Below are 13494 nucleotides of genomic sequence, written 5' to 3' on the forward strand. Positions count from 1 at the left end.
TTAATGCCCTTGTCCCACTTAGGAAACCTGAACGGAAACCTCTGGAGACTTTGCGCTCCACCCAAGGTTTCCGTGCGGTTCCTGGAGTCTCCCTACCTGCTTCCACTATCTGTAACCTCCAGGAATCACACGGAAACCTTCGGTGGGGCGCAAAGTCTCCAGAGGTTTCCGTTCAGGTTTCCTAAGTGGGACAGGGGCAATAACTGCTTCAACAAGGCATTCAGGCTGAGAGATTCAGGACAGTTTCTTCCCAGCTGACATCAGGCAACTGAACCACCCTCTCACCAACTAGAGAGTGATCTTGACATGCAACCTCCCTTCCATTGACTCCATCTACACCTCACGCTGCCTCGGCAAGGCCAGCAGTCTCACTCCCTCTTCCCCCCTCTCCCATCGGGCAAGAGGTACAGAAGTGTGAAAATGCACACCTCCAGATTCAGGGACAGTTTCTTCACATAGGCTATCAGGCAACTGAACCATCCTGTCATTATCTAGAGAGCAGTCCCTCATTGGAGACCCTTGGACTATGTTTATTTGAAGTTTAAATCTTGCACCAAGGTGTATTCCCTTTATCCTGTATCTGTACACTGTGGACGGCTCGATTGTAATCATGTATTGTCTTTCCGATGATTGGATAGCATGCAACAAAATGCTGTTCACTGTACCTCAGTACATGTGACACTAATACATCACATTAAAGTGTACTGGGAAGATTGGTCAGGGTGAGAACACAGATTTAATTTTGTTTAATTTCATTTAGAGATACAACCCTTCTGCCAACTGAGCCCGCACCGACCAGCGATCCCCGCACACTAACACTATTCTACACATACGAGGGACAATTTACAATGATACCCCACCAATTAACCTACAAACAAGTACGTCTTTGGAGTGTGGGATGAAACCGGAGCACCCGATGTACAGGTTTGTAGGTTAATTGGCTTGGATAGTGTTAATGTGTGGGGATCGCTGGTCAGTACAGACCCGATGGGCCGAAGGGCCTGTATCTTTAAACTAAACTAAATTAAATCAGTGTCCTCTCCCTGACCAAGCTTCCCAGTACCAGTTTAGTTTAGAGTCATTTATTATTGTCACGTGTACTGAGGTACAGCGAATAGCTTTTGTTGCATGCTAATAGCCCTGTCGCATGGTATGAGTTCATTCCAAGAGCTCTCCCTAGTTTTAAAAAAATCAAACTTGTGGTAAGCACGGAGAATGAAAATAGCGGGCACGTCGGAGCTCGGGGACGTCTCTTAGCGGCTCGTAAGGCTAACGACAGGAACTCGGAAAGACTCGCTAACGGCAGGTAAGCACGGGAAGACTCGTGAAGATTTTTGAAAAATGTCCACGAGAGCCCCAAGTACCGACGAGTGGCCATTGCCGTAAATCTCCTCCGAGTTCGAATCAGGGCAAACTCGGGAGAGCTCTTGGAATGAACTCGTACCGTGGGTAGCCAGTCAGCGGAAAGACAATACATGTTTACAATCGAGCTGTCCACAGTGTACTTGTATGGCTTTGGAGTGTGGGAGGAAGCCGGAGCACCGGGAGAAATCCCACGCAGGTCACGGGGAGAACGCACAAACTCTGTGCAGACAGCACCCGTAGTCAGGATGGAACCCGGGGCTCTGGCGCTGTGAGGCAGCAACTCTACCGCTGCACCACCGTGCCGCACACCTGATGTTCATTACCCTGATGCTCCAGGTGAACGAACGTTGGATATTGCAGAGAGAGTGCGTGGAATTGGTCCTGTGCCTGACATGCGCACAATACACCCACTCACCAGAGACCACGGCTGCTGTGGGGATGAGATGCAGGGCATCCAGCCTCATGCATCGACGAGGATGGTTAGACAGAGGATGAACAAACTAAACTGGCTGGAATTTAGAAGGATGAGGGGGCACCTCATTGCAACTGACCGAATAGTGAACAGCCTGGATAGAGTGGATGTGGAGAGGATGTTTCCACTAGAATTCTTGATTAGTGTGGGTGTCAGGGGTTATGGGGAGAAGGCAGGAGAATGGGGTTGAGAGGAGAAGATAGATCAGGCATGATCAAACGGTGGTGCAGAATCGATGGGCCAAACTGCCTGATTCTGCTCCTGTGTCTAATGAACAGAAGTGATGAATCAGGGCTGCCAACTCTCACGCTTTGAGTGTGAGACTCTCTCATTTCCGCAACTTCTCACGCCCTCACGTTGAAGACAAAATTCTCACGCTGTCTTCAGTCCCTGCACAGCAAGGATCCTATAGCGGAGCTGTGCGATCTCTGCTGCACAGTTTGGCTCTTTGACGGCTGACGGCTGTGAGTAACCTCGCGTCTCTTCTCTCTTGGTCGGATGTGCAGCCGCCGGGTGTCGGCGCCTCTGTGCGCCGGCTGTGAGCGCTGCGCTGCCGGCCGCCGCTGCAGCCTCGCTCCCTCCCTCCCGCCCTTCAACTCACACGGCAGCTCCAGCGCCGCCAATCCACGCTACACCATGGCCGCCAGACTCCGGGGGGAGAGAGAGAGGGGGGCGAGAGAGAGCGAGAGAAAGAAAGAAAAAAAGGGAGGGATGGAGGCAAAGAGAGACAAGGGGAGGGAATGTAGAAAGAGGATGAAGGAAGGATAGGAGAAAGGGAAGAAAGAGGGAGTGTGAGGAAATAGGCTGGGGAGGGGGAGAAAGAGGGGGGATGGGGGCAGGAGGGAGGAAGGGGAGGATGGAGGAAGGGAGGGGGAAGGAAAGGTGTGTGTGTGCGCATGTGTGTCTCCCTGTGTGTTTCTCCTTGTGTGTCTGTCTCCGTGTGTCTGTCTCCGTGTGTGTGTATATGTGTGTGTGTGTATATGTGTGTGTGTGTGTGTGTCTGTCTGTCTCCCTCCCCGTGTGTATGTCTGTCTCCGTGTGTGTGCCTGTGTGTGTGTGTGTGTGTTTTCCTTTGTGTATGTGTCTCCCTGTGTGTCTGTTGTCACATCCTGGCCTTAGACAGGGCTGCCAACTCTCACGCTTTGAGCGTGAGAGTCACGCATTTCAGCCAATTCTCACGCTGATGACAGAATTCTCTTCTCAATTCGTTTTCACGGGGTCGGGGCGGGCGAGCCGACCTGAGAACTGCAGCCAGTCCCTGGGACGCAGAATGCCAACTTGATCATTATGGATAAATTGGAGGGTAGAGGAGGAACAGGGTATGAGAGCAGGGGCTGGTACTGTAGGTGTGGCATCAGGCTGTTGCAGACGGCACAGGCTTGAACTATCTCACGCACAAATTCGGTCATTCCTGGCGTGGGTTCGAATCCCACTTCTGACACCATGTTGAGTGAATCAAACATACTCACTGGTCTGGTACAACAGTATTTATTGAATAACGCATACAACAAACTACAGCATGTTACATCGACTGTATGGCAGCTCTGACTGGCAGCACATGTATAGTGTGGTCGTAGGTGGAGCTTATAATAATAACGGTCTGCTCACCCAACGCAGCCGTTCCCTCCCCGTAGCCCCCACGGGAGACGTGGTCCTCCAACTCAAGCAGCTCAGGAATCAGCAGTGCGGCTGTTTTTAAATGGCGTCTTCGAGGCGAGATGCGGGGGGGGGGGGGGGGGGGGGGGAGAAGGATTTGATTTCAAAAGTGTGCATAAACACGATGAAATGTAATGAGGAGTGGATACTTAGAAAGAAAAGTGAAATCTCTATCGAAATGGAAAAGATATCGGCGATTGTGTGTCTGGATTCGTCGTGGCAAGGAATCAAAGGAAGAAAGGCAGCCGGCAGCCGTACATGTAAATGGCTCCGTTCCGATTGGACATCTGCGAGCATTGGGCATTCCGATTGGACATCTGCGAGTATTGGGCATTGTGACATCACACGATGGAACAAATCAAAAGGCAGGCGGCAGCCACAGAGTTTTAATAGTATACTAGACCAACCTGTTGGTTCTGCTCCCCCAATGGTGTGATCCCCCAACCCAATGTTCCACCATGCACCCGTCTCCTCCAACGGAACTGAACCTGTTCCCAAATGTAAGATTCCAGCACTCCCCTGCCTCCCTCAGCAGTGGATTAAAAAAAAATTCCAATTGCACCTAACCTGCCTGCTGCAGCAGTTCCAATTGCAATACCAATTGGCCCTCCCCCTCCTGTTGAAGCACTTGCTGTGATATCCCATTGAGGTGAAAAGTTCAGAGTGTTCCTGTCTTGCAACTTTGTTTTGAAGTGTTGGAAACTGATAGGAAGGAGCAGCCGTCAACGAATCAAAAGGCAGAAAGGCATCCGGACGCCGGACGGCAGGCGGCAGCCACACAGTTTTAATATATTAGAGATAGAGATAGAAGATAGAAGATAGAAGATAGATAGATATCGATAGATAGATATAGATATAGATAGATTTGAGTAACTGTAGGGAAAGATGAACCGAACGGTAACTTTCCCCAATGGCACAATGGACCAATGTTCATCATCTGTGATTCGTCTTTGTTTTCTGGGTTTGAATTAATTATTATTATTATTTTTTTTTTAGTTTTGTTCAATTTACAGATACAGTGTGGAAACAGGACCTTCGGCCCACCGAGTCCGTGCCAACCAGCGATCCCCGCACACTAACTGTATCTTGCACAAAGTAGATACAATTTACAATTTTTACCAAGCCAATTAATCTACAAACCTGCACATCTTTGGAGCGTGGGAGGAAACCGGGGCAGCTGGAGAGAACCCACGCAGGTCATGGGGGGAAGGTGCAAACTCTGTACAGGTCGGGATTGAACTCGGGTCTCTGGCGGTGTGAGGCAGTAACTTTGCCGCTGTGCCACCATTGCACATGTCTAATTCTGGGCTCAGCCGCTTCTCGTTATCTTCTGCAAATATTGGCAAGGGGTTCCCTGAAAATGGTTAGCGGACTCCCTCGCCTGGGATCAATGCTCTAACCGCAGCCTGCGTTTTTCACCATCGAGGAGCTTGCATTTTCGGTTGGAGAACGGTGTCGGGAAGCAGAAAACCAAACGACGCAGAAAACCAGCCCTGACCAGGGGTCCGATCACCCGGCGCGGGGAAGCTGAGAATCCCCCCCAATGCGGGAGTGTGCTCGCCCCGACGAGACGGCCCAAACGCCGCGCCGGCTACGGGAGTAAGATCGCCCCGTCAACGGAAGGCTCGAGGCCCCCGACCAGGGAGAATAAAGAAGGGAAGAGATTGAACTTTTATTCGCCTTCCATCACAGTGAGGAATGTGGAGGAGTCACTGTGGTGGATGTTTATGTTTACGACAGATAGCACAATGGGCTCAGTGTTCGTCTGGCGACCGGAAGGTAGCCGGTTCAAATCCCGCTTGGAGTGCATACTGTCGTTGTGTCCTTGGGGCAAGACACTTCACCCACCTTTGCCTGTGTGTAATGTAATGTAATTATGTGAAGCACTTTGGGGTCAATGCAAGTTGACTGAAAATGTGCTATATAAATAATATTATTATTATTATTAAATGTATTTTGTGTGTTCTGTTGCTTTTTATTGGTATGACTGTACGGCAAATCAAATTCCTCGTATGTTGCAAAACATACTTGGCTAATAAAGTGTGATTCTGATTCTGATTATTATGAACGGCAGAAGGTGACATGTGTACTGGGCCTATGGACATTCTGTCAAGTGGTAATGTGGTTGTCACCATCATGGGTTGCCACCACAACACTATAAACCACCACAGAATCCACAGTGAAAGATTCTCTCTGATACTGGGCCTGATATCTAAACCCGAGATGTCGAGAGAGTGATACAGTGCTCAAGGAAGTCTTGGACCACATGGAGGAGGTTTGGGCAGCTTATGTACAGAAACCTGTACGTCTTTGGAGTGAGGAAGGATAGCGCATAAAATCCATGCGATCGCAGGAAGTACGTACAAACTCCACACAGACAGCACCTGTAGCCAGGATCGAACCCAGGTCTCCTGGCCCAGTGAGGCAGCAACTATACATGCAAAGGGACGGAAGTGCTGGTGCAGGATTCCCAAAAAAGGTCATCTTCAAGTCACAAAGAAAGCAAAGTCAATGCTTGCATGTATTTCAGGAGGGCTTGTGTACAAAAACAGGGATGTAATGCTGAGACTCTATCAGGCACTGATAAGGCCACGTTTGGAATATTGTAATCAATTTGGGCACCATATCTGAGGAAGGATGTGCTGGCTCTAGAAAGGGTCCAGAGGAGCTTCACAAGAATGATCCCAGGAATGAGTAGGTTTGTCGGCACTGGGCCTGTACTCGCTGGTGTTTAGAAGAATGAGGGGGAACCTCATTGAAACATACAGAATAGCAAAAGGCCTGGATGGAGTGGATGCGGAGAGGATGTTTCCACTAGTGGGAGAGTCCAGGACCAGGGGTCACAACCTCAGAATTAAAGGATGTCGTTTTAGGAAGGAGATGAGGAGAAATATCTTTCATCAGAGGGTGCAGAATCTGTGGAACACATTGCCACAGATGGCTGGGGAGGCCAAGTCATTAGGTGTTTTTAAGGTGCAGATTGACAAAGTTCTTTATTAGTACTGGTGCCAGGGGTTATGGGAATGGCAGGAGAAGGTGGTTGAGCCATGATTGAACGGCAGTGTAGACTTGATGGGCCGAATGGCCTAATTCTGCTCCTCTCCGAGGTACATCGAGAATCCTGACCATGCACAGTAGGTCAGCCACTACAGGGCAGTGAACCTTTGTTAGGACATCAGGGCAATGGCCTGAAACGTTAGCTCTCTTCCCCTCTCCTCAGATTCAGACTGATTTTTAGTTCTTCCACAGTTCCCAATGCTCCTGACTATCCCACGAATTAGTGCCAGAGGCTGTGAATGGCAGCATGCGTTACTTATCCGAGAATGTATCGAAGAGGGATTCTCAACACAGTACATGCATAGTCCACTGAGAGGAGGGAACAACACTGGACCTTTAGTGTTAGTTTAGAGATACAGCGTGGAAACAGGCCCTTCGGCCCACTGGGTCTGCTCCAACAAACACTAGTTCTTTCCTACACAATTTACTGAAGGCATTTAACCTCCCTACCTGCCTGCATTTGGAGTGTGGGAGGAAACCTTTTCACCCAGAGAGTTGTGAATCTGTGGAAATTTCTGCCACAGAAGGAAGTGGTGGCCAATTCACTGGATGTTTTCAAGAGAGAGTTAGATTTAGCTCTTAAGGCTAATGGAATCAAGGGATATGTTGGGGAGGAAGCAGGAACGGGATACTGATTTTGGATGATCAGCCATGATCATATTGAAAGGTGGTGCTGGTTCAAAGGGCCGAATGGCCTACTCCTGCATCCGTTTCTATGTTTCTATGTCTATGTTTTACCCGGAGAAAACTCGCGTGTTCATAGAGAGAACATACAAACCCCGTACAGACAGCACCCGCAGTCAGGATCAAAGCCGGGTCTCTGGCGCTGTGAGGCAGCAACTCTACCGCTACACCACCTTGTGTTGGGAAACGGCCCCCGCCACGGGGCTGGTGTTTCTGCAGGACCGCGTTTAAGGAAGAGTGTTCACATCTCGGTCAGCACGGTAGAGTTGCTGCCTCACTGCGACAGAGACCCGGATTCAATCCTGACTACGGGTGCTTCTGCAGTTGTATAGGTCTCTGGTGAGTCCACATCTGGAGTATTGTGTACAGTTTTGGTCTCCTAATTTGAGGAAGGACATCCTTGTGATTGAGGCAGTGCAGCGTAGGTTCACGAGATTGATCCCTGGGATGTCATATGAGGAAAGATTGAAAAGACTAGGCTTGTATTCATTAGAAGGATGAGGGGGATCTTTATAGAAATATATATAATTATAAAAGGACTGGGCAAGCTAGATGCAGGAAAAATGTTCCCAATGTTGGGTGAGTCCAGAAACAGGGCCCACAGTCTTAGAATAAAGGGAAGGTCATTTAAGACTGAGGTGAGAAAAAACCTTTTCGCCCAGAGAGTTGTGAATTAATGGAATTCCCTGCCACAGAGGGCAGTGGAGGCCAAGTCACTGGATGGATTTAAGAGAGAGTTAGATAGAACTCTAGGGGCTAGTGGAGTCTAGGGATATGGGGAGAAGGCAGGCACGGGTTATTGATAGGGGACGATCAGCCATGATCACAATGAATGGCGGTGCTGGCTCGAAGGGCCGAACGGCCTCCTCCTGCACCTATTTTCTACTTTTCTATGTTTCTATGCTGTCTGCACTGAATTTGGCTGTTCTCCCTGTGACCACGTGGGTTTTCTCTGGGTGCTCCGGTTTCCTCCCACACTCCAAAGACGTGCGGATTTGTAGGTTAATATGCTTCGGTACAAAATTGTAAATTGCCCCTAGAGTGTAGGATAGTGCAAGCGTGCGGAGATCACTGGCCGGCGAGATCTCGATGGGCCAAATGGCACGTTTCTCTAAAACTGTATCTCTAAAACTACAATCTAAAGAAATCTTCTAAATTTTAAGAAAGCCATGAGTAAGTACATAGACGAACATTCCAAAGACGTACAGGTTTGCAGGTTAATTGGCTTGGGTTTGGGTACTTGGTATAAGTGTAAATTGTCCCTAGTGTGTGTAGGATAGTGTTAGTGTGCGGGGGTCGCTGGTCGGCGCGGACTCGGTGGGCCGAAGGGCCTGTTTATGTGCTGTATCGCTAAACTAAACACTCTGCGGGTCAGGGAGAGAAAGAGAGCTACGTTTTGGGTCAATGTCCCTTCCTTCGAACATCTGAGAACGTCAGACATTGAGAATCTCAGTCAGAAAACGCCCCGTCAAGACTGAAAAACAGCTTCTTCCAACGAGCGGTAGCTCGGCATAACAGCCGCACTACGAGTGATCCCGAGTTTAAACAAAATCAAACTCGTGGTAATCACATACAGATTCAATTTTTTCAATTTTAATTGTCATTGTCAGTGTACAGTACAGAGACAACGAAATGCATTAAAATCCATCATCACATTTGTGACCCCGACGTGATTCGAACACGCAACCTTCTGATCTGGAGTCAGACGCGCTACCGTTGCGCCACGAGGTCCGCTGGCTATAATTACATTACATTACACACAGGCAAAGGTGGGTGAAGTGTCTTGCCCCAAGGACACAACGACAGTATGCACTCCAAGCGGGATTCGAACCGGCTACCTTCCGGTCGCCAGCCGAACTCTTAGCCCATTGTGCTATCTGTCGTAAACATAGTCGTAAACGTAGAATTAACTAGCGGGAACGTCGGAACTCGTAACGCTCACGGCAGGTACTCGGGAAACTTGTTAACTCGTGAAAATCTTTCAACACGGTGAAAGATTTCCACGAGTCAAATTTACTCTTGAAGTAAAAAAAATTTAAACCCGTTGTAATAATGTAGTTTACCGTAACGACTCGTGTGTCTACCGTGGGCACTCTTTACTCAGCGGGACAGACAGCATCTCTGGAGAGAAGGAATGGGTGTCAGATTCAGATTCAGATTCAATCCATTTCCAAATTTCTGCTGCGTCTTTGTGTTACTCCAGCACTGTGTGTTCACTTATTGTCAACCAGCATCTGCCCTTTCTTGATTTGTTTTAAACTCGGGATCACTGGCGTGTGGATTCGCACCGTGAGACAGGGCCATTAGATATTTACATGTGCCGAACATGAGCTGCCCCTTTTTACTCTTGCACTTAATTTTTGACATTTTTTAATTATAATGTTTGTATTATTGTCTGCTGTATATCGTACTTTTACCATTTGCGAGCAAGGCGCCGAGTCAAATTCCTTGTATATGTACATACTTGGCCAACAAATTGATTCCTGATAAAATGTTCAAGAAGGAACTGCAGATGCTGGAAAATCGAAGGTCGACAAAATTGCTGGAGAAACTCAGCGGGTGCAGCAGCATCTACGGAGCGAAGGAAATAGGCAACGTTTCGTGCCGAAACGTTGCCTATCTCCTTCGCTCCGTAGATGCTGCTGCACCCGCTGAGTTTCTCCAGTAATTTTGTCTAAATTGATTCCTGATCTGATCCGATTGAGAAGTTAACTCGATGTCTCATTTCACAAGTGGTGACTGGCTGGCTGAGTGAGGTGGTGGGGCTTTTTTGGTTTAATTTTAGATTTCCACCAGCTACGGGTCTTTCTTTTTCTACACTTTCGATAAAGGGTGAAGTGTTTGCTGGTAAACTGGTGTTTCTCCCGAGTGGTCTCTTGTGCTTATGCGGTGAATGGAAGCGCCTTGTCTGTGTCTGCGCTGCCCAACGTTCCTGTGTCTGTGTGGGTGTCTGTGTGGGTGTCTGTGTGGGTGTCTGTGTGGGTGTCTGTGTGGGTGTCTGTGTGGGTGTCTGTGTGGGTGTCTGTGTGGGTGTCTGTGTGGGTGTCTGTGTGGGTGTCTGTCTGTCTGCGTGCATGCGTGCGTCTGTCTGTCTGCGTGCGTGCGTCTGTCTGGCTGCGTGTGTGTCTGGCTGCGTGTGTGTCTGGCTGCGTGTGTGTCTGGCTGCGTGTGTGTCTGGCTGCGTGTGTGTCTGGCTGCGTGTGTGTCTGGCTGCGTGTGTGTCTGGCTGCGTGTGTGTCTGGCAGCGTGTGTGTCTGGCAGCGTGTGTGTCTGGCTGCGTGCGTGTCTGTCTGCGTGCGTCTGTCCGTCTGTCTGCGTGCGTCTGTCCGTCTGTCTACACGTGTCTGCGTCTGTGTGTGTGTCTGTATTTCTCAAACCCTCTGGATCACACTTTATGATGAATGAATAATGGTGCAGTCCATGTATGTCCCTTATTCCCTCCGACTACCGGTGGAATCCCACCTCCACCCAGCACCCCGTGATACACAAAGAAAGAGGTTTAGTTTAGAGATTACAGGCCCTTCGGCCCACCGATCCCTGCACATTAACATTGCCCTACACACACTAGGGACAATTTAGAATTATACCCAGCCAATATACCCAGCCGACAAACCTGTAGGTCTTTAGAGTGTGGGAGGAAACTGAAGCACCTGGAGAGAAAACCCGCACGGTCGCGGGGAGGAGTATGTACAAACTCCGTACAGACAGCACCCAGAATCAGAATCAAACCCAGGTCTCTGTCTCTGTCTCTGTCAGGCAGATGATGTTTCCACTAGTGGGAGAGTCTAGGACCAGAGGCCATGGGCTCAGAAATAAAATATAATACTTTCTGAAAGGAGGCGAGAAGAAATGTATTTTGTCAGAGGGTGGTGCTGGGTGGTTGATGAACGGCAGGGACTCAGTGGGCTGAAGGGACCCATGACCATGCTCTAGGGCTGCAACTCCCAATCCAAACCTGGATCGACCTTGACGGCTCCATTCCTATCATGTCTGCCTGCTTTTATATTACGTCTGAGTGAGCTGATGAATGCTACGGAGTGATACAGTGTGGAAACAGGTCCCTCGGCCCAACGTGCCCACACCAGCCAACATGTCCCACCTACACTAGTCCCACCTGCCTGCGTTTGGCCCGACACCTCCAAACCTGTCCTATCCATGTACCCGTTGAATTGTTTCTTAAACATTGCAATAGTCCCTGCCTCAACTACCTCCTCTGGCAGCTTGTTCCATACACCCACCAGCCTCCGTGTAAAACAAGTTACCCCTCTGGTTCCTGTTCAACCTTTCCCCCCTCACCTTCAACCTATGTCCTCTGGTCCTCGATTCCCCTACTCCGAACAAGAGATTAATCCGTGTGTGTTTACCCGATCTATTCCTCTCATGATTTTATTCATGGAACTAAATTAAAATGTTATATCTCTCTATTAGGAAAGGTTTAGAGGGATAAGGGCCAAACATGGGCAAGTGGGACTAGTGTAGATGGGGCATGTTGGTTGGCATGAACGGGCCGGTTGGAAAGGCCTGTTTCTGTGCATATTGACCAAGGCCATGCATTTTTAAATATTCCATACAATAGCACCATTACATATGTAGTATAACAATATTCAGACTAAATACTGCAGCTTTCATTTTGTTTGACTTTAACTAATCATTAGGTCAACAAGTTGAAATTTACTTGCTGTTTATTATTTGTTCGGTAAAATGCGGCTCTTAAAATTAAATTTTGGTCTGAAACGTCGGAGATGGACGGGAAACCTAATAAAAATATATACAATTGTGAGAGGCGTTCATACGGTAGACAGGCAGATAGGCAGACAGACAGGGGGAAAATACGTGTTTAAGAAGGAACTGCAGATGCTGGAAAATCGAAGGTACACAAAAAAGCTGGAGGAACTCAGCGGGTGCAGCAGCATCTATGGAGCGAAGGGTGCAAAATAAGCATTCGGCACGGACTTGAAGGACCAAGGCCTGTTTCCATGCTGTAATTGGTATATGGTTATATGCCGTTAGGAAGGAGATGAGGAGGAAATTATTTAGTCAGAGGGTGGTGAATCTGTGGATTTGTTTGCCACAGATGCTGTGGAGGCCAAGTCAATGGATATATTTAAGGCAGCGATAGATAGATTGATGGATAGATAGAGATAGAGATAGAGAGATTCTTGAATAGTGCGGGTGTCAGGGGTTATGGGGAGAAGGCAGGAGAATGGGTTTGAGAGGGCAAGATAGATCAGCCATGATTGAATGGCGGAGTAGACTTGATGGGCCGAATGACCCTAATTCTACTCCTGTTCATATATCGTATGAACCTTTTCCAAGCTGAGAACGTCAAATATGAGAGGGTAGACAAAAGTGCTGGAGAAACTCAGCGGGTGAGGCAGCATTTATGGAGCGAAGGAAATAGGCAACGTTTCGGGTCGACACCCTTCTTCAGAGGTTTAAAGCGGGTGGGGGAGAAGGGTGGGGGTAAAGCTTAAAGGAGATGTGCGGGCAAGTTTTTCTACACTGGTGGGCGCCTCGAACATGCTGCCGGGGTGGTGGTGGAGGCACATGCAATAGTGGTGTTTAAGAGGCTTTAGGGTAGATACACGGGTATGCAGGGAATGGAGGGATATGGATCGTGTGCAGGCAGAGAGAGGAGAGTTGGTTTTTCCATCGTGGTCGGCACAGACATTGTGGGCCGAACGGCCAGTTCCTCTGCTGGACTGTTCTATGTTCTGAAAGCCGTTTCAGTTTTTACCCCCGCGTTTCTGCTTTTCGATTAATAGGAGCAATAACCAGCGTGTGCTGGAAGGAACTGCAGATGCCGGTTTACACCGAAAATAGACACTCAATGCTGGAGTAACTCAGCGGGAAACCCCCATCTCGGCACCCGGCTTGGGAGCCGCACATTTAACCCTTTTCCAACCAGAATGATACCAGCTCCTCTGGAGCCCCAGCTCCCTCCAGGACTCTGTGCAAAGTGTCACCGTTGCATCCCGTTCATAGTTTTCCAATTCATCTTTAGTAACAGCCACTCTGTGCATGTTTTACTACAATTCCTACAACTTGTGTTTACACAGACCCGCTGAATGTGTGGTGATCCCCTTCCCCAGAGTTTGGAAACTTTAAAATTATATGTTCATCAGCTCAGAAATTCGAGGAGCAGAATTGGGCTAATCTGCCCATTGAGTCTACCCCACCATTCAATCTTGGCCGATCTATCTTTCCCTCTCAACCCCATTCTCCTGCCTTCTCCCCACAACCCCTGACACCTGTAATAA

At 48.7% G+C, this 13494-nt stretch overlaps 1 protein-coding gene and 1 non-coding gene across 2 annotated transcripts in view; both read right to left on the bottom strand.

The window, feature by feature from the left end:
- LOC129714463 (protein lyl-1-like) overlaps positions 1–13494 on the bottom strand; it is a 28619-nt gene that overhangs the window by 14009 nt on the left and 1116 nt on the right. The gene's annotated exons all lie outside the window — the stretch shown is intronic.
- On the bottom strand, positions 8894–8965 carry trnaw-cca (transfer RNA tryptophan (anticodon CCA)). The gene has a single exon. It is a non-coding gene; the product is annotated as a tRNA-Trp (tRNA).

This window comes from Leucoraja erinacea, chromosome 39, assembly GCF_028641065.1.
Source record: "Leucoraja erinacea ecotype New England chromosome 39, Leri_hhj_1, whole genome shotgun sequence".
In the NCBI taxonomy this organism is placed as follows: domain Eukaryota; kingdom Metazoa; phylum Chordata; class Chondrichthyes; order Rajiformes; family Rajidae; genus Leucoraja; species Leucoraja erinaceus.